We start from the raw sequence: 24,253 nt of genomic DNA on the forward strand, positions 1-24,253 counted from the left end.
TTTGTGGTCTCTTATATGAGTGCAGGGATCCAAGAATTTACACCATTTTCTACTGCTTTTCCCGGAAATTTTTACAGGGAACTAGCATGGAAATGGAGCAGCTGAGATTTGAGCCTGTACCCATCCCAGGTAGCAGATTCACCTCCTGTGCTGCAACACTGCCCCCCCCAGGTGTGTGTGTGTGTGTGTGTGTGTGTGTGTGTGTGTGTGTGTTGTGTACACATATTTTAAATTTTTATTTAAAAAGAGAAAGACCAAAAGAGCTTGTATCCACTGATTAACTTCCCGTATGGTGGCAGCAACTAGGCTTCATTCAGGAAACTCAATCCAGGTCTTCAAATGGATAGCAGGAACCCAACCACATGAGCCATCACTACTGCAAGTTTATATTAGCAGAAAGCTGAAATCGGAAACCAGGAATGAAAACCCAGGTATGCCAGTGTGGGATGTGGGCAACTGAGTAGGCTAAGGGCCTCTTCCTCTTCTGAATGCGTATGTGAGTATAAGCCAAGTAAAACAAAAACAAAGATGGTTTAAAGTTAGCCAACTTGAGCAAAGGACAACTTAAGAGTAGTGCCCTGTCTTGATGGTGTTTGTAACTGTTTAACGTAGTTGTACGTAGAAGCATTCTGAATGCTTGCGGAGAAAAAAAAAATAAGATGAAATCAGAGCTCATGGTGAGAGATTTTCATGAAAATTCTGGTGGTTATTTTTGAATAGTTAGAAAGCGTTTTACATTTGGTAGGATAAGCAGGTTTAATTTCACTCCTCTTCTCTAAGACAAGTGTGTCTAGTGCACTGCTAATTACTGGTGCTTCTCTGTGATTTAGGACTCTGGTTTCTGCTGGTATTGTTTTTGCTTTGTTTTGTTTCTTTGCTTCACAAATGGAACAGAGAGAGAAATGCATTTTTCCTGAAGATGTCATCATTTGAAACTCATGAGTGGAAGGGGCAAGGAGAGGCATGTACACCTACTCCTGAGGGAATTGGGTTGATTGTCCAAGCTGACTAGGGTACATCGAGATACTGCCATCCTCAGGGTACTGGGCCCAGACCAGCCTGGTGCTGTCAGCTGGTACCCAGGGTGGGGCGGAGGATCCCAGCCCCAGATGCTGGGTGTAGAGCAGTTCTCTTGTGTTATTTATGTTCATGAACCGTTTCCTCACTGGCTGCTGCTTTAAAGAAAAGAAGCGACATTGTTAAGTTTAATTTATGAGTAGTGTAGGGGACTGTTTTTTGAAACTTTTGCTTGCTTTTTTTTTTTTTCAATTAGCAAAAAGTTCCTAGCCCAGTTTCTGCAATTCAGAGTCAGAACCCAACCTACTGGGACTGCCTGAGCAGCCTTTCCTGTGCTGCCTGGCAGGGGTGCCTGTGAGACACTGCCTTCCAGGCATAACCTTTCATTGCTGTAGCCAACTTTGCTACAGTTTGTTTCTTTTTTTTCCTCTTCAATACTTAAGTGCTCACCCTTTCCTCTTACTCCTCAGACTGTCTTGGAAAAATCCTCTGAATCATTCTGTTTTACTCCCAGTCTGAGCCTCTAGGTATTTGCATAGCATCTGACAGACCTACTGGGTGAGCAGGCTTGCTGGAGTTGACATTCAGCTTTGATGATTTTGAACACCGTGTGTGACTGCGTCACTTCCTGTAGAGCTGGTTGTAGACTTCACCCCTTTCTTATACACTTCACACCTTGCTTCTTGGCTCTTGAGTCCCCTTTTCTCCCAGAAACCAGAAAACAAGCACAGGTGGCTCTGATCAGAATTCTGTGTTCACAGGCTCTTGGTTGCCAGGCAAGCCTTTCCATGTGCCTAGGCCCTGTTGCCTGAGATGTATATGAGGACTAAATTAGGTCTGAGGACCCCAGCAAGTTATTTGCAATCATAAGCTTTGATATTCATAGCATTCAGCTGTTCTCCATTGCTGTCGCTTCCCACTCCTTGGAAGTCTTTTCGGTGGCTAATCATGGGCTAGCAGGGTGTGAGTGGCCATAGCAGGAAGTCACCAATCTTCTAATTCTTCCTTGGAGTGGAGGTGGAGTTGGGATGATGATTACTTTGTTTATCTCTGAGGTAATGTTGTTTTCTATAGTAGCTGTACTGGGTGGAGAAGTTTGTGATTACTTATTAGCAATCTTCTAGGATTAGCCTCCCACAAATTGAAGGTGGGGACCTTGTCAATAAGAGACTTTGGACTGTAGCCTGGTCTTCAGATTCCCTGTGGGAGGTGTGGTCTGGGTAAAAAGGGTTCCTTTGATAAGGAATACTAGTATTTTTAAAGTTTCTGAACACTAAATTATCAGCATTGTAAGAGAGGTGAGGGATGGCTGGCCGGTTTGGTAGAATATGATGTGTGTGCAGCAGTCGTTGTACTCTTATTGTCATGCGGCTCTCAGGTAGCAGTAATTTGACTGGCTATCCTACATAATCCAACCCTAGGGATTGAAACAGAGACATGTTTTGCCTAGGACAGATTCCAGTATGATTTTTCTCTTTGGAAATAAAATTATTTACTTAAGATAACCTTCAACACTAAGGCTAGATATCTACATTTAAAGTGGTCAATTTAGAGAGAAATCTCCAAGAAAGCAAAGGTCTAGGTATAATTAGGTACTTTACATATCCTTAACTATTATCCTTTGTATCCTGTGACTCCCATTTCCAGAGTCTTAAAGAGAGACAGCCCATTTTTTCTTGACTTCCATGCATAAATGTGGAACTCTGAGCTTATAGATGTAACTGTGGCTTTCTGCAAGTCCTTCCCTTTCTTCACATTTTACTTCTCAAGAAAGAATAGCCTGCAGGAACCAGGGAAGAGAGCACCTCTTCTCCTTGGTTTTCCTCCCTGCTTAGCTGCCTGATAATTTACATGGTAGCCAGTAACTGGTACATGCCTGGGATGGAGCCTGGTCCTGTAAATGGCCAGATCATTGAGAAAGATGTACTTCTGCCTTGGTCCGGAGAGGGAGAACTACACATGAGATAAAGTTACACCAGACCATTGGGTGTGCTGGGTTTGAGGCATGAGCACAGTGCCCTAGAGGAATGCAAGAGCTAGGTAGGGACTGAGGTTTTACAGAGGTCTGGTGGCAACTGTGTAAGGTAGGAAGGCTTGAGCATCTTTCAGGTGGCAGAAGTGGCCACAGGAGGTAGTATTTCAGCTTCACAACTCAAGAAAACAGAAAGGCATTGAAAACATATTCTCCAATTACTCTTTTTTTTTTTTTTTTACTATTTACAGTGAAAAAGTGAAAAATTTTGTTTGTTTTTGTGCTTAAGGAAGAGAGTTGTAAATTCAAGAGAAAGGAAACAGAGCACGTAAGCTTGCCACCTCCTGATGCTGCCAGCCACGGCTCCTGGATTAGGTTCAGTGATAGTGAGGTCCAGTGACGAAGTTTTGTCAACACATGCTTTGGACCATTCTCTTGGAGATGAAACTCCCAAAAACAGGGGAAAATGTGCTTCCTCAGTGCAGACGTGTGGACGTAATTATCTTCCTGCCAGATAAACCATTTCAGACATTGAAGCTGCACACTCAACAGGAATGTTGGAACAGTGATAGGGAGTGATTTCATTCCCTAGATAACTCTTCATTCCTCTGCAGATGGAAGACAGCGGTGAAGACAGTGCAGATATTTTCAGTCTGAGTTCTGAGTGATCTGGTGCTCCAAGTCAACCATCTACATTTCTTGGCTCAAACTTAAAATGAGTTGGTATTTCCTAAACAAGTAATAGGAACATTCTTCACCAAGGAACACGGAATTTCTTTTTAGATTTCCTACTAGCCAGCAGAAGAGAGAGTTTTCAGGTAAACTTAGAAACTCCAAAAGGTCAGCTGCTACCTACCTGTAGCTTAGTTGGAAGTCAAAAATAATTTTTGATTAAGAAAATGTTCAAGCATACATAAAACCAGAAAACATGTGAAATTGGATCCCAGAGAGACACTCTCCATATTTAATAACATTTGGTCATGCTTATCCATTTATCCTTTCTTCCGCATATTTCCTTTCTTCCTCTTTTTTTGGGGGATGGACTTATAGTATATTAAAACCCATCACAGACATTGCTGTTTTAAATATTTCCATGTGTGTCAATAAGAAATAAAGGACCATTTATGTAACAATAAGTTCTCTCTTTAATACCATTTAAACTAAGTCCACATTTAGATTGCCCCATTATGTAGGTATTTTTATATTTGGTTTCTTTAAATCAGGACACAAACAGTATACAGCATTAGTTTGGTGTTTTTTTTTTTTTTGGTTTCTTGTTTTTGTTTTTTTATATTTATTTATTTTTATTGGAAAGGCAGATTTATAGAGAGAAAGATCTTCCATCTGCTGCTTCATTCCCCAAGTGGCCACAGTGGCTGCAGCTGAACCAATCTGAAGCCAGGAGTTTCTTCCAGGTGCCCTGTGTGAGGTTCAGGGACCCAAGGCTTTGGACCATGCTCTACTGCTTTCCCAGGCTACAAGCAGGGAGCTGGATGGGAAGTGGAGCAGTCAGGACATTAACCAGTGCCGTTATGGGATCCTGGCACTTGCAAAGCAAGGAGTTAATCACTGAACCATTATTCCAGGCCCAGTATCTTATGTTGTTTTTTTTTCCCCCGTAAGTCTGTTAAACCAGAACCATTTTTACTGACTGCCCTCGCTACCCCCCCCCGCCAGTTTGTTTAAGGAAATTAGGTCAGTTGTCCTATAGAATGTCTCATTTCTGGAGGTGTCTCCTTGCTTCCCTGTGGTGATATTTGATTTATTCCTCTATTCCTCAGTTTCCAGTAGATTGGGGTGGTTTGGCCATTGTGAAAATCATTTCACTTTTAGAAATATGCATAAATTGATTAAAATTAATTTCAGCCCTGTGATTAATCTTGCATTCTTTCACTCAAACAAACATTTGAGTGCCTACCAAGTGTCAGGCACAATTCTGGGTGCTGAATTTATTTGTTATTTGTTTTCTTAGCACTAATTTTGGTCTGGAAAACTAAACATTTGTTTTAAATTTAAATTATGACACAAATTAAAATATATATGAAATGGGAGCAGCATTTGTTGCAGTGACTAAGTTCTGTGTCACAGTGTCTGGTCAGAGTCTGGCTCCCCCGTTTCTGATCCAGCTTCCTGTTAATGAGCACCCTGGGAGGCAGCAGATGATGATGCAAGCACATGGATCCCTGCCACCCACATGGGTGGTCGGAATTGAGTTCCTGCAGCACGGCTGTTGAAGCAGTCTTGCCTGCTCCCTTCAGATCCAGGTCCCTGCTAACACACCTGCACTAGTAGCAGATGGTCTGAGTACTTGGAACCCTGCCACCTACGTGGGAGACGCAGATGGCGTTCCAAGCTCCTGGCTTTGGCCTGGCACACCTGCCATTCCAGTTATTTGGGAAATGCAGGTAGAATATCTCTCTCCCCCTCCCATCCCCATCGCTACACCTTTAATCCAAAAAACTAAATCTTTCAAGAAACATTAAAAACAGATAGAGAAAAGTATTTTACCCTTGTCACTTTCAAATTCCAAATAAGATTTTTAGTTTCTGAAATTTGTTTTGGAAATTTCTTTCTAAATTTATAAGGTAATTAGAGCATGTATTTCCACACAGTATTTCCAATTCATCTTTACGATCAACATTAAAAAGTTTTTTTTCTTTTTGTCCTTGAAACCATGTAACCCTGTATTATTTACTTATTATTCTCTTCCTTATCCACTGGTCTACTTTTGGGGCAGATAACAATAGTGTACTTTTTAAATGATAAGATAATACAGGTTTCTGTCCTAGAACACGGTTTTCCTGTGTTAGGCAAGAGCAGCATTGTTGACAGCAGTATTAAAGTCAGTATTCATGAGCTCCTAACACTCTACTCAAAATTGTAATTCCTTGTCACTTGTCATTTGAGCTGCAGCCCCTGGGACCCCCAGAAGATACTAATGTGTGGATCTGTCTGGGAAGCTGAAGAGAGACTGAATACTACAAAAGGCTGCTAAGAATTCTAGATGCCATGTGGGAGCTTTGCTTGATCCTTGGAGGTCCCTTATATAACAAATAGATGTTGTGACCTAGCTTTTTTTGAAATGTAAAAAAAATGGTTTTCCAGTGATTTGATATATATATTAACAATGTATTTAATGAGATGAGGGGTAGAAAAGCTGCATATGTTGAAAGCTGGCAGAATACATGATATTAATAAATTATAACTAATTTCTTCACATATTAGATGTAATTAACTTGTTTATTTGCTTTTTTTTAAGATTCATTTTTCTTTGAAAGGCAGATTTTACAGAAAGAGAGGAGGGGGAAGAAAGAGAAAAGAGAGGGAGAGAGAGAGAAAAGAGATCTTCCATCCACCAGTTCACTTCTCAAATGACTGTAGTAGCTAAAGCTTGAACCAGTCTGAAGCCAAGGAACCAGGAGCTTCGTCCAGGTCTCCATGTGGGTATCAAGGGCCCCTGGACATCAGTTACCTTCTGCTGTGTTTCCCAGCCCATTAATGGGGAACTGGACTGAAAGTAGAGCAGCCAGGATTCAAACTGGCACCCCCATCGGATGCTGACTTAGCATACTATGCTACAACACTGGCCCCTTTTGTCTTATTCAGGCTTCTTTCTGCCGCCAGTTGCCCACGTATAGAGTCTCTTTATCTATATAGGGAAATAGAAGAAATTCATTTCATTTAGTTCACTGTATTTTTCAGAGCTATTCTAGAAACAGAACATTTGATTTGGTTAAAAAAAAGTAAGATGTTAGGGGGGAAAAACACTACAGAGTTCCTCGAGCCGTCTTGACTTTCCTCGGTGGTGACGTGTTACTCTGGAATACCTGTGATACGATGTCAAAGTCAGGAAGTTGGCATTGGTACACTTTGGTAACTAGGTGGGCTGCAGATCTGATCAAAATTCTCTTTTTTAAACTGCATTCATTTGATTTTGAGTGTCTAGGTATATATTTGAATAGGTCTATGCAATTTAATCAGATAAATAGATTCGTCTGATTCCCACTCTAACCATGACACAGAATTCTTACATTACTACAAAAGAACTTCCTTGTGCCACCTTTTTCTATTTATGCTTAGGGCTATCTTTTTTCTTTGTTTATTTGAAAAGTATAATTATAGAGTGAGGGAGACAGGGAGATCTTCCATCCTCTGGGTCACTCTCAAAATGGCTACAACAGCTAGAGGTAAGCCAGTTCAAAGCCAAGAGCCTGGAGCTTCTTCCAGGTCTTCCATATGAATGAATGGGGCTTGGGCATCTGTCATTGCTTCCCCAGACATATAAACAAGAAGCTGGATTGGAAGTAGAGCAGCCAAGAATCAACTGGTGCCCATATAGGATGCCAGCACCACAAGCAGCAGTTTTACCCACCACAGCACATTCTCTTTATTTTTTTTTAAAGAAAAAATATTTAGTATTTATTAGAAAGGCAGAGAGTGAGAGAAAGAACACAAAAACATGAAGAAGATATCTTTTCTCTTCCAGTTTTACTCCCACAGATGCCCCAAACAGCTAGGGATGGGCCAGGAGCCAAGAACTGCAACTGGGTCTCTTCCTGGGCAGCAGGAGACCAAAGGCTTGATCTGTCATCTGCTGCTTTTCCTGGAACACCAGCAGGAAGCTGTATCAAAAGCAGAGCAGCCAGAACTTGAACTGGTACTTCAATGTAGGATGCTAATGTTATAGGCAGTGGCTGGTTATAATCTAATGTGCCATAATGCTACCTTCTGTCTTTCTATCTCCTTCGCTCTCCTTCCTTCTTTCCTTCCTTTTTAAAGAGAAAATTAGAAATAGTATTGTATTTTAAAGTTTGGTTTCTGTATCTTCATTACATGTATAGTAACATAATTAATTTTTGTATATTGATCTTAGATCCCACAACTTTATTGAACTCATCTGTTAGTCCTGTGGCTTTCCTTTTTTTCTTTTAAATTCTTTAGTATTTTCTGAGTGAACAATCACATCATATGCAAAATAAAGGCAGATTTATTTTTTCTTTCCTGATTGGTAATCATTTTTCCCTCTTGTTACATTAGCTGGACTTTTAAGTATTGTGTTGATCATGAATGGTGAGGGTAGATATTTGTGCATTATTTCTCAGAAGTAGGGAAGTATTGCCTGTTACCATTAAGTATAATATTAACTCTATGATTTTAAAAGTGATTTATTATATTTATTTGAAAGGCAGGGAGAAAGAGATCCTCCATCTGCTCGTTCATTTGCCAGATGACCACAAAAGCTAGGAGCTAAGAACTCCATCTGAATCTCACATGTGGACAGCAGGACCCAAACAGTCAGTGTGTGACTGCCTCCCAGGGGAAACTAGCAGGGAGCTGAATTGGCAGCCAAGTAACGTGGACTTGAACTAGCATCTCTCTGCCACAATGCTGGGCCTCTATAAGAGTTTTATAAATATTTTTTATCAAGTTGAAGAAATTTTCCTCTAATTCTAGTTTTCTGAATTCTTTATCATGAATATTGGATTTTACAAAATACTTTTCTTACATCTATAGATATGCATGTAAGTGTGACTAGAGAAATCAGCCTGTAATTTCTGCTTTCCCTAAGTGCCCCTTGCAAGCCTCATATTCTAGTGATAATATGGTTGTTTAAAGAAATGAAACAATCCGGAGTAAGCAATTTGAGATCTGAACTCATGTTATTGGTGATTCTACATTGCTGAATGTCAAAGGGCGTTGATTGGATACCTGTTGGAGACCTGGTCTTTGCTTCTCTTCTTAGCATTATTGTAGTGTTTCTTGAGGAAAATAGAGAGCAAAGTAGTTAACAGTTTGTACTTTGGAATCAGACTTTGTTCCAAGGTGGCCTTTATCATTTAGTAGCCATCTGGGACCTTGTTAACTTGTCTGTTTCCTCCTTTGTAAAATGGAACTAATAACAGTTCATTTTGTGAGATTAAATGAGATAATGCATAGAAAATGCATCTTAGATAATAAGTATTTAATGCACGTTGTCTGATGTAATACTAATATATTTAATAAGAATTTTTAAACATTCTTACATTAAAAGCATTGTGACCATTTGGAATAACACAGCATTATGTGAAGTACAAATTCAGTCTTAGAAGAATGCATCATGTAATTTTCAAATAACCCGTATGTTTGAATAAATGAGTGAAAACTCTGTTCTCTTCTTCCGACTCAAGATGAGTCATCAGTCTTTGGTCACTACCTTCAGCTCCTTTCCATTGTCCCTTTTCACCCCGTTCCCCCGCCCCTCTTATATCCCTCTTTTTTGCTAGTGATCAATTCTTGCCTACTTTTGTGGGAATTTTCTCTTTGTCTTTCTTCATTTCCTTTTTCCATTTTCCTGTTTTGCTTAGTTCCCCTGATTGTGTATTGGGCCATTTTTCTCTTTATTCCCTTCCATTTCCTCCAGGAACCTTAGGGCAGCTCCTTTTCATGTCGTGCTCTTCTGTTTCTGAGCCAAAGCAACCATGATGAGCACTAAGCGTGAGAGAGATAACTTGACTCCAAAGTGATAATAATTTTAAAAATTAATTACATTAATCTCCTGGAACCTTATAGGTAACCAGAATTCCTGAATAGACTCTTCACTTCTCTCTTGATTTTTTCCTAATTAAACTTTATTTTCTTCAAGTAACAGCCACAAAATAAATAAAGATGAAAAGCTCAAATTAATTTTTATTTTCTACATTCTGAAAGAATTCATTTCTATTATATTCTCAATGCAGAATTATAGTATTTCTGCCACTGTATGAACTTTTTAAAATATATTTTTATTTTGAATTTTGAATTATGTGGTGCAATTTCGTATAGGCTGGGATTCTCTCCCCAAACTCTCACACCCCCAACAGATTTTCCTCATTTTACTACAATGATGTAGTCCTTTATAAGGAATCCTGTTTCAGTTAGTCTTATTTAAGTGTACCCCAACATTGCTGGTACAGACAATATCAGACAGTCCAGCATCCCATTGTCTACACATGTCCAACAGTTTCATTGGGAATCCATCTTTCATCTGAAAGCAGGGATGCATGTTCCATTATACCCCCACATCTGTATATGATAGACCCCAGTACTCCATCACTATACATTTCCATAATTGAGAAGCCATGAAACAAGGTCAACAACTGGTATGAGAACAACCACAACAACAGCAACATCAACAACAAATTACAGCACCATGAAAAAACGTGCCACTGAGTAACCAACACATGGGTGACAAAAAGGAAACACAAAAGTCTCTTGGGAAAAATGATGCCACCATGTAATCCATGAGTCAGTGATGAATTCGACAAGAGAAAAGGAATTATTTGGAATAAAAACTGAAATAAGAAACACTTTTTATTATAAATACTTTTTATAATGAAAAAAAAAATTTTAAAGCTTTTTAGGTTTGGCCTGAGAGTCTGACTTCCTTTACATTATTCCTAGAGGAAAATTCATTTTTCTCCCAGACAAGCCAACTCTGGGAACCCCCTTTGTTTGTAAATTGTGTAATCTCTGTACTAAATGTTCCAACTTGTAGAAGATTGCAATCCTTGCAGGTATTTCAAAGAGCCAAACTAGCCTGCAAGTGCAGCATTTGTTCATTCTCGTTGCTTAGAAAACTAGAGATGTCATGACAATTCTGTTTTCCTGTAATATACCAGGCCTATTGATCAGAAGTTAAAGTTGATGGAGCACATGTCCATGTTAGTGACTGTAGCCATCACCCAATGTCTTGGCCAAGTTTAGCTTCTTTTCTAATTTATGTACATGTGAAGTGTTCATTAAGCACTTTATTATATAAGCCCATGAAATGTCCATAGTAAAAAAAAGTAACAATACCGAGCCCTGTCTTGGACATAGAAAGAAAAATGTATACGTTACCTTCGTTACATCATCTGTCTTGCCTCTGCCTTTGCATTGGGCCCTTTCCTCCACCTCCCACCCCCAACCTGTGCCCTTGAGGTCACGTTGGCCTCCTCTGTGCGTCAAACATCCTGCATTCATTTTCACCTCAGGGCTTTTGTACTTCCTCTTAGCTCTGCCAGAAAGAGTTTTCTTCCCAGATGATTACATGTTTGGTTCCCCTTTGTCATTTGGACCTCAGTTTAAATTCATTTTCTCTAAGATTAATTTGCCTGATTGCCTTCAAGTTGCCTCCTATAAGATGACCATAAAATAAGAAAAACCCCACATACACAGTCATACTTTTGGCATTATGATAGTTGGTTTTCTTACATTATGATCATCTTATTATTATTTGTCTCTTACTAGAATGCAAATATTACGATAGAACCATATTTGTCTTGTTCAGTGTCCTGCCTATTAATACTTGTTGAATGAATGATGAATCAGAATGGTGGAATTTCTTGGTTATCCAGAAAAGCTGCTTGTGTTGCATAACACCTGTATAAGTGTTTTGACTAGGGTAATAGATATAACTGGACAATAATAAAAACCAGAAGTCATTTTATGTGTGAGGAATGATCCATACAAATAGCTGCCGTGCAGACATCAGCAATCATTTGTTCAACAAGAATTCATCTGAAATGCCAGTTTAACTAGAAAGGAAGAGAATACCTGGAGGGTGACCATAGAAGAATCTAGATAAGTGAGATTCAGAACGTTAAGGAAATGATTCACACGGGCCAGACAGATAATAAGGAAATAAAGGATTTAAGGAAAGTAAACAGGGTCTAACGCAAAGAAACTAGAAAGTCTAACATGCCTAACTAATTCTATAGAAATTCAAGTGAGGTAATGGTGATGATGTGGAGGAAACATGGCTAATTAAACTCGTGAGTTAAATATAAAAAATTATTTTAATACCACTTTTCTTTAGGAAAAGTTGATTTTTTTAAAGTTGATTAAAAATTGATGTTCAAACGTTTGGTAGTAGATACCCACAAGATGAATTTTTAAAATTGTGTTTGAATCTTGATTCTCTGATGAAAGAAGCTAGCAACAGGACTATTAAAACACACTGATAATAAGAATAAATTACATTTAAAATTATGTGTGAGCCACTAAATACTTTACTTGACTAGCACATGTTAGTGCCGGAATCATTTTTATTATCAGCATTTCACAGATAAGCAAGCTGAAGTTTAGGCAAGTTTAACACAACTGGACCTAAGGTCAGAGCATGAAGGGATAGGGTTGAATTTCAAGCCCTGGTGGCCTGTCCAATTTCAGAGCAAGAGATCTTAATCATTTTTTTCTAGTTTGATCATACTTTTAGCTGATCTTTAAAGTTTTTGTGTCATATCATCTTCCTTATCTTAATGTTTAGGACACAGGTATCCGTACTAAACCTAAATTGCATAATGCTCAGTTAACAGATAGGTACAATACTGGTCTACTGCATACCAGACATGTCAGCATGATAAATTTATCAATATTATCTGGAAAGTCATCTACCCACTTTCATGAGTGTACTTCAAAGAGTTTGTAATGTTATCTCTGATCTAATGCAAAATATAAGATCAATAGATATATAGGTAAGCATGTGTATACTTAGATTTATCTAAAGGATCTGTATAATGGAGGCAAGTATACCATGAAGTGGAGGTAGATCTCTACTTGTGAATAAAAAATAGTCTCCCCATAAAACTGTTAAATATATTTTGACACCATAATTCTGGCCTTTATACTATTCTCTATCTACAGTGTCAGGGTACGCTTAAATGATAGAATGATGGTCTTGTGATTATTGTTGAGGGACTGAACTATTGTTACAATATAGGGGAAAACATGGACCTGTTATGGCAGCCTAGAGGCTAAAGGCCTCGCCTTGCATATGCTGGGATCCCAAATGACTGCTGGTTCTAATCCCAGTGGTCCCGCTTCCCACTGTTCTAGCCACTTGGGGAGTAAATCAGCAGATGGAAGATCTTCCTCTCTATCTCTCCTCCTCTCTCTCTCTCCTCCTCTCTATTTATCTGACTTTCCAATTTTAAAAAAATCTTAGAGGAAAATAGTGAAGGGGAAATGAGAAGGGAAAGGGTGAAAGGGGAAATCCCTGACCCTAAGGAGTTGTATCATAAAAAAATAAATAATTTAAATGAAAAAGAAATTTAAAGATAAGTTTATGTTGGTGCAAAAGTATTTTGAAATCCATGCATATAAAGCGTCTTGCAAAAAGATGATGAAAAATTCATATTATGAAAAACCTGAACATGGATTTCAAGCTTTGTTTGCACAAAAATAAATGTATTTTTCTATTCTGCTTTTCCCAAATATTTTGAAGTACTCTTATGTGTTGCTTTTTACATTAAGAGAAAATTAAACTTACTGAACCATAGTTTCCATAAAATTCTCTATTTGTGTCACTTAACAGTAGATTCAATATAACAAAAGAGTTGACAGGATAATTTACAGAATTTAGGAAGTAACATTTTTTAAAAAATCATTTTTCTCAAAGAACAGTTACAGAGAGAAAGAGATCTTCCATCTGCTGGTTCACTCCCCAAATGGCTGTAACAGTCGTCTGTAAGCCAGGTCAGAGTTGGCAGCCAGGAGCATTGTCTCGGTTTTTTGTGGAGCGACAGAGACTGTAGCACTGCACCACCTTGCTGTGCTTTCCCAGGGAGCCAGATCAGAAATGAAAAAGCCAGGATATAGACCAGCACCCCTATGGGATACAGGAACAGACTGAATGGGATCAGTGTTCTGGCACAGCGTGATTAGACCACACTGACACTAACATCCTATATTGGTGTGCTGGTTTGAGTCCCTTCTGCTCTGCTTTTAGTCCAGTTCCCTGTTATGTGCCTGGGAAAGCAGTGGAGGATGCCCAAGTGTCTGGGCTCCTGCACGCACCTAGAGGAGACCTGGATGGAATTCCTGGCTCCCAGCTTTGTCCTGGATCATCCCTAACTAATGTGACCATTTGGAAATTAAAGCAGCTGATGGCAGATCTCTTTCCCTTCTGTCACTCTGCCTTTCAAATAAATAAATAAGTCTTTATTAAAAAAAAAAAAAGAGAGAGAGACTGAGAAATGTCCCTGACATTTTGACCCATTTACTTTACCATTTTCTCTGTATTTATACTTAGATGTCATGCCTTTTTTTTTTCCTGAGCTTTGTTGTAGTACCTTGGGGACATGGTGAACTTCACATTTAAAATGCTGCTGAATGTATTTCCTAAGAACATGGACATTCTCTTAAAGTGCAGTTATCAAATCATGAAATTTGTTACTGACACACTACTATTATCTGATTCATAATCCATATTCTAATTTTGTCATTTGTTCCAATAATATCCCTTCTAGTGTTTTTTCTTAAATGGGGGTCCTTATGTCTTGTTAGAGTTATAGAGTACTCGAAAAACAGCCAGGTTCTGCAAAATTATGCTTCAACGCTATAAACTGCTAAATACTAAAATTAAAATAGACATGAGACAGCTGAATAGTAATCTATAGCCATTTTAAGGTGTATAGAATCCAGTTGTATATAAACTAATAATTGTAATGTCAATGTAGAAGTCATAGGATGTGGTTCAGAACTTGCACTCTTTTTTTTTTTTTCCCTGTCTCTCTCTTTTAACATGCTGGTTACTCAATACCATGTCAACTAATTCCATTATAAATGTTACTGATGTAATGTCGGGGCTTTTAATTGATTGGGATGATACTCTGTCGGCTCTACCTTCAGACCAGAGACGGTCTCCCCAAGAAACCATTGAACTTATCTGGACAATAAGATGCTGGACTCTATGCTTTGTAGATGCTTGCAATGAAAGAATCTCAACTGAACTTGAACTGTGGTAATGCAACAAGGTGGAAGAATCCACCATGGGGGCGTTTGGGGAGAGGGGAGGGGAATCCCAGTGCCTATAAAACTGTGTCACATAATGCAGTGTAATCAATTTTAAAAAATGATTTGGGAAAAAAAAATGGGGGTCCTGGATCCAGTCCAGCCCCACATTGCCTCCAGTTCTGGTTGTTTCTTTTTCAGTCTGAAAGAGGTTCTCAGTCTTTATTTTGCTTGACTTTGATATTTTTGAAGTATACACACTGGTTACTTATTCCTCAGTTTTCGTTCCATGATGTTTGTTCATGATTAGACTCATGTTACACATTTTTGCCAAACATACCTCAGACACCTTGTCGTGTCCTGGGGACATCGTATAAGAAGACACTTGATGTTACTTTGTCCTAGAACTGATAGTGTTTACTTTGATCACGTAGTTCAGGTGAAACTGACAAGATTTTATTCTCTAATGATACTAATTAGAAATAAGTGAGAAGATGTGTTCATATGTAACTATCCTTTTCAGACTCTTGGCTCCTAATTTTAATGCCCATTGATGATTCTTTAGCTTCTTCTTTCCCTCTGAATTTATTGGTTTGTTTTATACTTTAAGAAAGAGCTTTTCTCATTTACTTATTTACGTACTTACACATTCAGATTGAAAAGAGTATATTGATTTTGTTTTATCCAATAGGACATAAACCATTACTAACATTATTTATTTAGTTATCTACAAAAAACAACCTCATTTCATCATGTTTCCTTCAAAAAATAATATACTCTTTGAATGCTATGTGGAGTGCTGCCACTGTAGTAAACTATCACAAATGTGGCATCTTTAAAGCATCTTTGGTCTCCCACACAGGTGCAGCGTCCCAAGGCTTTGGGCCATCCTTGACTGCTTTCCCAGGCCACAAGCAGGGAACTGGATGGGAAGTGAGGCTGCTGGGATTAGAACCGCGCTCATATGGGATCCCGGTGCATGCATGAGTACTTTAGCGACTAGGCTATCACAGTGGGCCGGAAAGTGCACAGTTGTAACAGAAGTTCTGAAACAATGCAAGCTATTAAGAAACCAAGTATGTACACAGGGCATTATGCTTGTGTCCCTGTTATAGAGTGAAACCATGGCACATACTGACTGCAAGCATGAGAAGAATCACATTGGATAAGTCTGTGGCTTTGTATCCGGTCAGTCCCTCAGGTTTCACAGCAGCTAGTAAAAACCTCCTTTTCTAACGTACTTTCACCACCTTGCTCTATTCCTTTTGTGCCAGGAATGTTTATATATTAAGATTGAATCTTTTCTTCCTTTCTTCCTTCTTTCCATTCTTTCCTCCACCCTTCCTCCCTCTTATTCCCTCTCCTTGACCTCTTTCTCTCTCTCTTTTTTTTTTTTTTTTTTGTCTTTTAACTCAGAGGCAGAAAGACACACACAGAAATAGACGAGCCAGAGCTCCAATCCATTCACTACCCAAATTCCTTCAAAGGCCACGACTGGCCAGGCCGAAGCTGGGAGCTGGGATCTCAGTCTCCCAACATGGGTGGCAAGGACCCAACAACTTGAACCATCACCTGCTGCCTCCGAAGCTTTGTGTTGACAGGAAGGGAGAAGGGAATCTGCACCCAAACCAAGGGATCAAACCCAGGCACTCTAATAAGAGATGCAGGCCTCTTAAGCACAAGGCCAAAGTCCCACCTCTTTCTGAAGCTTTCTTTAATAGGGCATATGCCTAACTTTCTCAGTAGAAATATATACCTGCCATACCACCATCTGAGACCGGAGTAGTGATAGAATTAGAAGGCATCTAAGAGTCCCAGCTTCATTGCACAAATGAGAAAGCTGGATTCAGAAAAAGCTAAGTGATTGCTGAAGACCAACTGGCAGAAAGATTTCATTCAGGAGTTAAATGGCCTCCTCCTCCAATCCAGTGTCCATCATTTACTACTGCCTCAGTCATTCACTGACTTTACCTGCCAAGTCTTGTTTCTATGTGTGGAATATAGCAACTTCACAAGGGTTTTTAGGGATTAAACAAAGACAACAAATGAAAGATCTCAGTGCAAAATCTAGCTTATGGAAATTGTTCATGTGTTGACTGTCAACACTTTTCTTCCAAATGGTAGTAGATCCCAGGTCAGCAGTCACAAGTCCAGTACACTTGGGAATAAAAGGCTCAACTCCAGAACAAAACAGTGTTTTTAAACTTTGATATTTGTCCCTTCCCCTGCCCTAAGCAGATATTACAAAAATAACGAGCAAATTCTAAATTTCTGTTACTCTTAAAAAGCAAAGTACCCGAGGTCAAATATAAGCCCTGAGTCCTATTGGAGTTCCACTTTACTCCAAGGAGTAAAGAGGAGGTTACTTGGCACAGTGACCGCCTCAATTCCCCAGTGAGGATTGGACTGGAAATGACTCTTTATTTGGATTTCCTGAAATTACTCTAGAGCTTCCAGCACCTCCACCACCCATGCCCTCCCTATCCCCAACCCCACCACAGTGTCCAGTAAGGCCTGAGAAACTTCTCTGAGAAACTTCTCTGGTCCTGTTCCCTGAATTTCTCACCTCTCTGCTTGCTGGACACATTGTCATCCAGTACTAGGTCATTCTTCCCTATGCTGGGCCCGTCTCTGACTTGGGTGGGATTATCCACTCTCTTTTCTTAGAGACAGAGAGCCCCAAGTCTTGAAAGGGAGGGTAGAAGGGAAACATCGGCACTAAGAAATACCAGGTATATAGACTTAGTGTTTTAGCAATGTTGTTGCTGTTAAATCAGTTTAGGTTATATGTTAATTTTGTTGTTGTTAATGTTTTATTTTTACAGTGAAAATACATTATGTAGCATTCTGAAGCTTGCATTTTTCCTATAACAATACAGCATGGCTGTTTCTCTAGGTGAAGATTTATAGATTATTCCCATTCTTTCTGATGACTGCATGGTACTCACTTGTACATTACTCATACATTATAGTCACTATGATGTGTTCAGCTCCTCAGCCCACAGGTATTTAGATTGTTCTTTGAAATGCGTTGTTTACTTCTGGGATTTTGTCCTACCCGTATGAACTTGCTGTTTATTCTCTCCAAGTTTTGGCTTCAGGCGTCCCCTTTCCTAGGAGACTGAGGTGGCTAAGAAAAGGCACGGTCTGTGTGTTGAACCTAAAGGACAGTTGACGTGTGAGCTGCTGTGGAGATGAGCATGCTCCCAGCTTGATAGCTTGAGGATGTGCCATGAGAGAGGCTCTGATCCCAAATTAGCTCCTGGTGCAATGAGGAAGCATCCAGGGGAGTACGTTCTCAGTGAGTCCCAGTCTGTTTTAAGAAGCAGCCTTGGTTTGGTGGGGCAAGAGAGGTGCTAATGTGAGGCAAGAGTGCCTGGGGCTCCTCCAAAGTGGCGCAAGTTCTGGGGTGGACCTTGTACACTCAGGTTTAGGGCTGCCAGGTGGCCCAGAAGTTGTGGCCCCATCCATGGGTTTCTCTACTGAGACTGGCTGTGGCTCTGAAGAATCCAAGGCAAGTGCCAAGACTCGTGATACTAAGGTGTGTCCTGAAATGAATTGTTATGCCAACAAGTCCATTCTGCATGTTCTTCCCTGTAGAGCCACATGATAGTGCCTTGGGTCCGTTGAGACCGCTGATGAAATAATTATATAATATTATAATTATATAATATTGTTATATTATAACAATCATGGGGCAGCCATACAACTAAAAATATGTGATGTTTACAGTGTTCTTTATGATGTTAATAATGTTACATTAGTGAATCTTGACTTTTGGCTTTGAAAGCCCAAGAAAACGATAGCAACGAAAATTCCCAAGTAACCAACACAGTGGCTTCCAAAAGTTAGGCTGGCCTCAGTTCTGGCATTGGCATTGCCTATGTTTCCCGGAGCACATGCTCTTCCGTACCAAACCTTTTTCCTGTTGTTGCATCCTGGGCTGCTGGCTTTAAAAACGTCATCACATCCACTTTGTAGGGTTGCCTGGCCAATAAGGCCAAGCTCCCCTGGGCCTGCACGCCTGCCCCCTGTTCTCATAGCGTCTCACTATTCCGGTCATGCCTGCCCAGCAGACTGTATGGAAATGTGAGGGCCTTACTGATTGCTGCAGCTGTTTTGAATCATCTGTTTTAGGGAACTGGATAAAAATAGTATTGAAACTAATGGCTATTTTAAAAAAGTAAGTTATAGGTAAATAAATTATAATGTTCAGAATCAGAATCCCAGTTTTGCACAGATGGCCATTAACAGAACTGAACTCCCACTTTCTCTGTTAGTAAGTAAACAATTTATTTAGCCAGATCAAATTCTTTTTAAATGACAGAAATCTACTGAAAACGTCTTCATTTTGTAATACTGCTGACATAGGTAGTCCCCTGAGTCCTTCACCTTCCCGAATTCCCAGTGGTCCTTTCTCATCATCTTCCCCTCAGACTGCTCTAGAAAATGGCCAGGTACTTTTGGTGGACACTGCCTGGAGGGGTGCTGGTTCTGTGGAGGGGCATGGATCCCCACCCAGGATTTGTACCCTACTTTGGCAGCACAGAACCATTGCAAATTCCTCTTTGTGGATGGGGCTTGGCCTCAGCACCCCAGCTGAAGTCACAGGATATGGATGAGAGAGAGTCCTAAATAAACACTTGCCTGCCATCTTTATAAGCTGTGTCCTTCTGTCTTGACTGTATCAGTCTCTGTCCTCTCAGACTGTTGAAGTGGTGGGGCCAAGAAGAGGGCAAAGTAGGGGACAGCCCTAGAAGAGGCGGGAAGATGGATGGCAAATAGAATGACGTGCGATTTGGCTCTTGAAGGTAGAGCTGGTGCCAGGTTGAGTCTTGCCAGAATCAGAGGCACAGCAGTTGTGCCCATTATCTGAGAAGATCTTGACTTCTCGGGAGAGAAGACTCCTCCTTCTATACGTTGCACAGTGTTTCTCATGCTGGCTGGGGGCAGTTGTGAATTCTGACCAGTGAATCCATATGAGATCCTGTGATTCTATATGATTGTCTTGTTTGCTTTATTTTTTCCATGCATTCCACTGTCATCTACAGATCTGGCGGCAGGTTGGGGATGGTGCATCATGTGCTAATCCCTGGTCCCACCCCCTGCCTCCTCAGTTCACACCAATGGATTACACTGACAGTGTTCAAGATCAAGCAAGCAAGATGTATCACACCAAAACATTTGGTTCCATGCCGTGAGTAGTTTCATGTACCTGGTTGTTCGCGAAAGTCAGAAATCACAAAATCGAAGGTGCCTGGTATTTCCTGTGGTGACGAGTTTTAAACATTAACCGTAAGGCAGAGATCCTGAGTGCACAGAAAAGGGACTGGTAAATGTTTGGGCTTGGAATTAGTGCACCTTATTGTTGTCTTTCAATGATTTATATGTTGGGCACATGTTTTTAATTTAAAAAACAAGCCTCCTTCAAAAAAGAAATAAATACAACAACAACAACCCCTCCCCCCCCAAAAAAAACTAAAGCCACATTTACTTGAAATGAGCTCTTTCGTGATTACCGCAGACAGCATGCATGTCCCAGACCAGACCCAAGGACTGCTGCCAGGAAGAGGAATCTGTCTGCAGTCTGCTCTGGCTTATGAAACTTCGGGGCTTCATCTTGTGGTACTTGGAAAGAGTGCCCCTCTTGCTTTAGAAGCATGCTTCAGTGACGCTTGTATCACAGCTTTAGGCCTCTGCTGACAACCTGGAGCTCGCACAAGACTTTGAAGGTTTGGCCCAGGCACTGTTGAGAGGCAAGCATTCCCATCCTAAGTACAGGCCTAGCCTAAGGTTAACAGGGAGACTGATGTTTTGTTGCTTCATTTTCCTATTAAGCCCTGGGTTGCTGATTGAAGCAAAATTCCAAAGTTTTGACACACCACCACATTGTTAACACGATAGGGAGGATTTGATTATGGGAGAACAAGTCCAAAAACGGTAAATTGACAAAAAGAAAAAAAAAGTCTGGGGCCTTACTTCTCAAGGCAGCTTTTGTGGTTGCATTCCTTTATTTGATGTGGTTCCCTCCTTCTCCTTTGCCAAACGGTGCAATGTGGAAAAATGATGATGTTGCAAAAAAAAAAAAAAAAAAAAAAAAGGAAGGGGAGTAGGGAGTGCACTGTTTGGTAACAAAAAGAGAAAGAAAACAAATCGGAGCACGGGAATCAAAGAAGAAATTACCTGCTTTTCCAAGCAGGAAGAAAAAAGAAGAAAAAAGAAACACAGGAGTCCTCTCTCCGTCTGTGGGTGAAGACAGCCCGGCTGTCATTTGGCACCTCGCAGGTCAGTCCCTGAGAGAGCTCAGTGGTGACAGGGAGACCACAGGCTGCCGGGAGGTGAGAAGAGAGTGCTGGAGGAAGGCACGCTGAAGGCCATGGGTTACCAGGAGCGGGAGGTTTTAAGGAATGGGCTGGGGAAGAGAGAAGTGGAGCCAAAGCTGCCTTCCAGCCTCAGCTGATGTGACTGAACATGTCCCAACACCAGCCTGCCCCTTAGAGAAGCACCAACATTTCAATGAGGAAGCAGGTTGCCACGCAGGAGCTGCAGTTTATTTATTTACAGTTTTCAGGCTGGGCAGCTTTTCTGTTGTGTGGCTTCTTACTCTACCCAATGTGGCATTTTCTGAGTTTTAAAATTATCTCCTTTCGCACTGTGAAAAGAGCATATATGATTCATCTTAATATTTCGGAGGATCAGTCACTAACAGCCAGTATTTTGGGTGGGAGGAAGGCTTTTGTAGGCAGCTCCTTCACCTAACATAGAAGTAAAAAAGCCCCAGAATATGCCTGCAGCTTCGTTCACAGCCATATAAATAGCTGGCTCTTGCACAGTTACACTCCAGTATCATTGTGAGAACTCCCACGGGCCGCGAGCTGCCTTAGATTCACCTCACCACTGCCTGGAAAAGGCTGGTGCCTCTGGTTTATTTGCTGACAGAATAGGATTTTTCAGAGATTTGGCCAAAGGATCTCTTCTTCATTCTTGCTTAATAACCTAATCTAGGTCTCTCTTTTGCCTATTTGAATTGTCCCTAAAAAACTTATCCAAAATGTGCATAATGAGAAAACTACAGATGAATTTCAAAAATAATTTTTTGCATAAAAATCAACTATTAATTCAACTTTTTCCATGAACTTCTTGAAGTCTCCCAGATGTTTTCCCCTACTTTTTCAACATCTGTTGAACTGTCCAGTGGCTTTGTAATTCTCAATCAAGAGTCAACAAGCAAAGCCAGCTGATGAGCTAAGGAAGGATTGTTAAGCTTTTTAAAACATAAAAAGAATAATGTTCTATGACTTTTAAGAGTTGTATTGTAGGAGATGTGAGCTTCCATAAGGAAAACTGCGCTGGAACATAGCCGTGCTCATTAGTTCCCTTCCATATTGTCCGCAGCTACGGAATCAAGCAGGTGCAACAAAGGCCTAAGGCTGTAAAACCAACAGTGTCCACTGCCACTGCCCAGCCTTGATGTTATCTTCTACTATGACCATTTCAGAAGATATTTCTTGTCTTGTAATGTCTGTTTTTGAATATTTAGCCCCATATATTTCTTTAAATTCATTCAGTGTTAATACTACAGCTATTTAATGGATAACTAATTGTTAGCTTGGCATGTCCTTGTCTTGGGTAGAGAAGTGAACAAAATGGACAAAGATTCCCTCCCTTTCTAGGGGTGCTGTCATTCTAGTGAAGGCTGTGGGTGGTGAATACTAGTTTGACAGAACATGTTATGGAGGTGTGGGCCGTGGAAGTGTGGCAAAAGAAGAGATGGGGGCAGGTTATTTGAAGTAGGTGGTTCAGGAGCACATAGCATGTGAGAAAGGCCTGATGCAGGTGAGGGTGTGAGCCCCACACATGTCTGGGAAAAGAGCTTTAGACAGAGGAAATAGTAGGTGAATGGAGCCCATTCTTGTGATGGGAGCAGCCCTGGCATAGCTCTGGAGTCAGTAACCCAGATGAGAAGGATTGGAAGATTGGACATGGCTCATGGAAATGTGAGGAGTGACAGATGAGGCAAGGAGGACTGAAGGTTTGGGTCTGGAACCAAGAAATGGGACTGGATGGGATGTGTGCTGGAGTGGTAGGTTTTGCAGGCAGTTTGCTATTGTGAAGTGTGTTTTCCACATCCAAGTGGAAGTGCTAAGTGGGCAGTTGGCCATTGGGGTCCTGGTTGCAGGAAGATTCTGAACTGGAGATCTAAATTTAGAAGTTCTCAGGAGAAATTTTAGGCAGTGAGACAGATTCAATCTCAAAACCCAGATGTTTCCTTATTTCCAGTATGCTGTCCTGCTGTGATCACACCAACTCTTTTTTGACCTTGTATTTTCTTTCCATGTCACCACACGCACTGCACTAAGATCTGCCATTGTTCTTCTTGCTTCCTGTCTGGGCGCTAGGTGGCCTGGGCACCATGAGGTCAGAGATGTGCTTTCCCCAGTAGAGCAGAACACCACTTAGCGTGGTTCTGGGTCAGTGGTCTGCTGACCACCCTGAGTTCCTGACCCTTGTCCACAGGTACCTCCCTAAATTATATCCAAGTCCCTCTTACTTCTAGCCCTCATCTGAAACTGACTGCTCCCTTGTCTACTGATTACTTGAAAGTAGCAACCATACTTCATTTTGTCTATATGTACAGTTAACAAAAATTTCCTTGATTCTGTTTTTTCTAAATGCCTTATTCCCATGCTTGACCTTATGAACATGTTTAGGGACCCGTGTTGTGATCTACCTGATAAAGCCAGCACTTGCAACGCCAGCATTCCATATTGGAGTGCTGGTGTACTCTGCTTCTGCACACCTTTTCTTCTGTCCTTATCCTCTGCTACCTCTTCCTTCTTCTTTTTTTTACATTACTTATTTTGAAAGTCAGAGTTAGAGAGGGAGCAACAGAGACAGGGAGGGGGATCTTTCATTTATTGGTTCACTCCGAATGGCCTCAACAGCCAGTTCTGGGCCAATTGAGAAGGCACCCAATGACTTGGGCTACCTTCCGCTGCTTTCCCTAGACCAATAGCAGGGAACTGGATTGAAAATGGAGCAGCCGGACTCAAACTGGTGGCCATATTAAATGTTGATGTTGCAGACAATGGCTTTAACTGAACCTTCTTGCCAGCTTGACTAGGAAGGCAACAGGTAACAGCTCAAATATTTAGACCCTTACCTCCATGAGAGAGAACAGACTGGAGCCTCCTGGCTTTTGGCTTCAACCTGACTCATTCCTGGTGATTGCAGTATTTTCTAAATAAGATCTCTTTGTATGTGTGTATGTATCACTGTGCCTTTCAAATAAAGTAAATCTCTTTATAAGAGTACGTCTATGTTTTCTTTGCTTCCTGTTGTGCATAATACCTTTCAGACAGTCACAGGCCTCCTACCTCAGGGATGGAAGCAGATTTACTGTCACCACACCCCTCTCCCCATTCGCAGCCCAATTGTGCAGCATCTGAGCCAGGTGGATAGTAGTACTCAGAATGTGCTTGACACCCACTTGCATCTAGTAGAGAATGGGTTAAAATGTCGCTTACCCGGGTC

The 24,253-nt window shown here is 40.7% G+C and overlaps 1 protein-coding gene and 1 long non-coding RNA gene across 3 annotated transcripts in view; one reads left to right on the top strand and one right to left on the bottom strand.

Annotated features, from left to right (window-relative positions):
* Positions 1-24,253, top strand: part of LOC121166283 (BRISC and BRCA1-A complex member 2) — a 418,479-nt gene that overhangs the window by 306,005 nt on the left and 88,221 nt on the right. The window lies entirely within an intron of this gene.
* LOC121166285 lies at positions 9,789-23,945 on the bottom strand. Its single transcript, XR_005885384.1, has 3 exons — positions 23,935-23,945; positions 23,022-23,028; positions 9,789-9,873 (listed from the first exon to the last, which is right to left on the bottom strand). It is a non-coding gene; the product is annotated as an uncharacterized LOC121166285 (long non-coding RNA).

The sequence above is a fragment of the Ochotona curzoniae genome, unplaced genomic scaffold (assembly GCF_017591425.1).
Source record: "Ochotona curzoniae isolate NIBS_2020 unplaced genomic scaffold, NIBS_Ocur_1.0 patch106, whole genome shotgun sequence".
In the NCBI taxonomy this organism is placed as follows: domain Eukaryota; kingdom Metazoa; phylum Chordata; class Mammalia; order Lagomorpha; family Ochotonidae; genus Ochotona; species Ochotona curzoniae.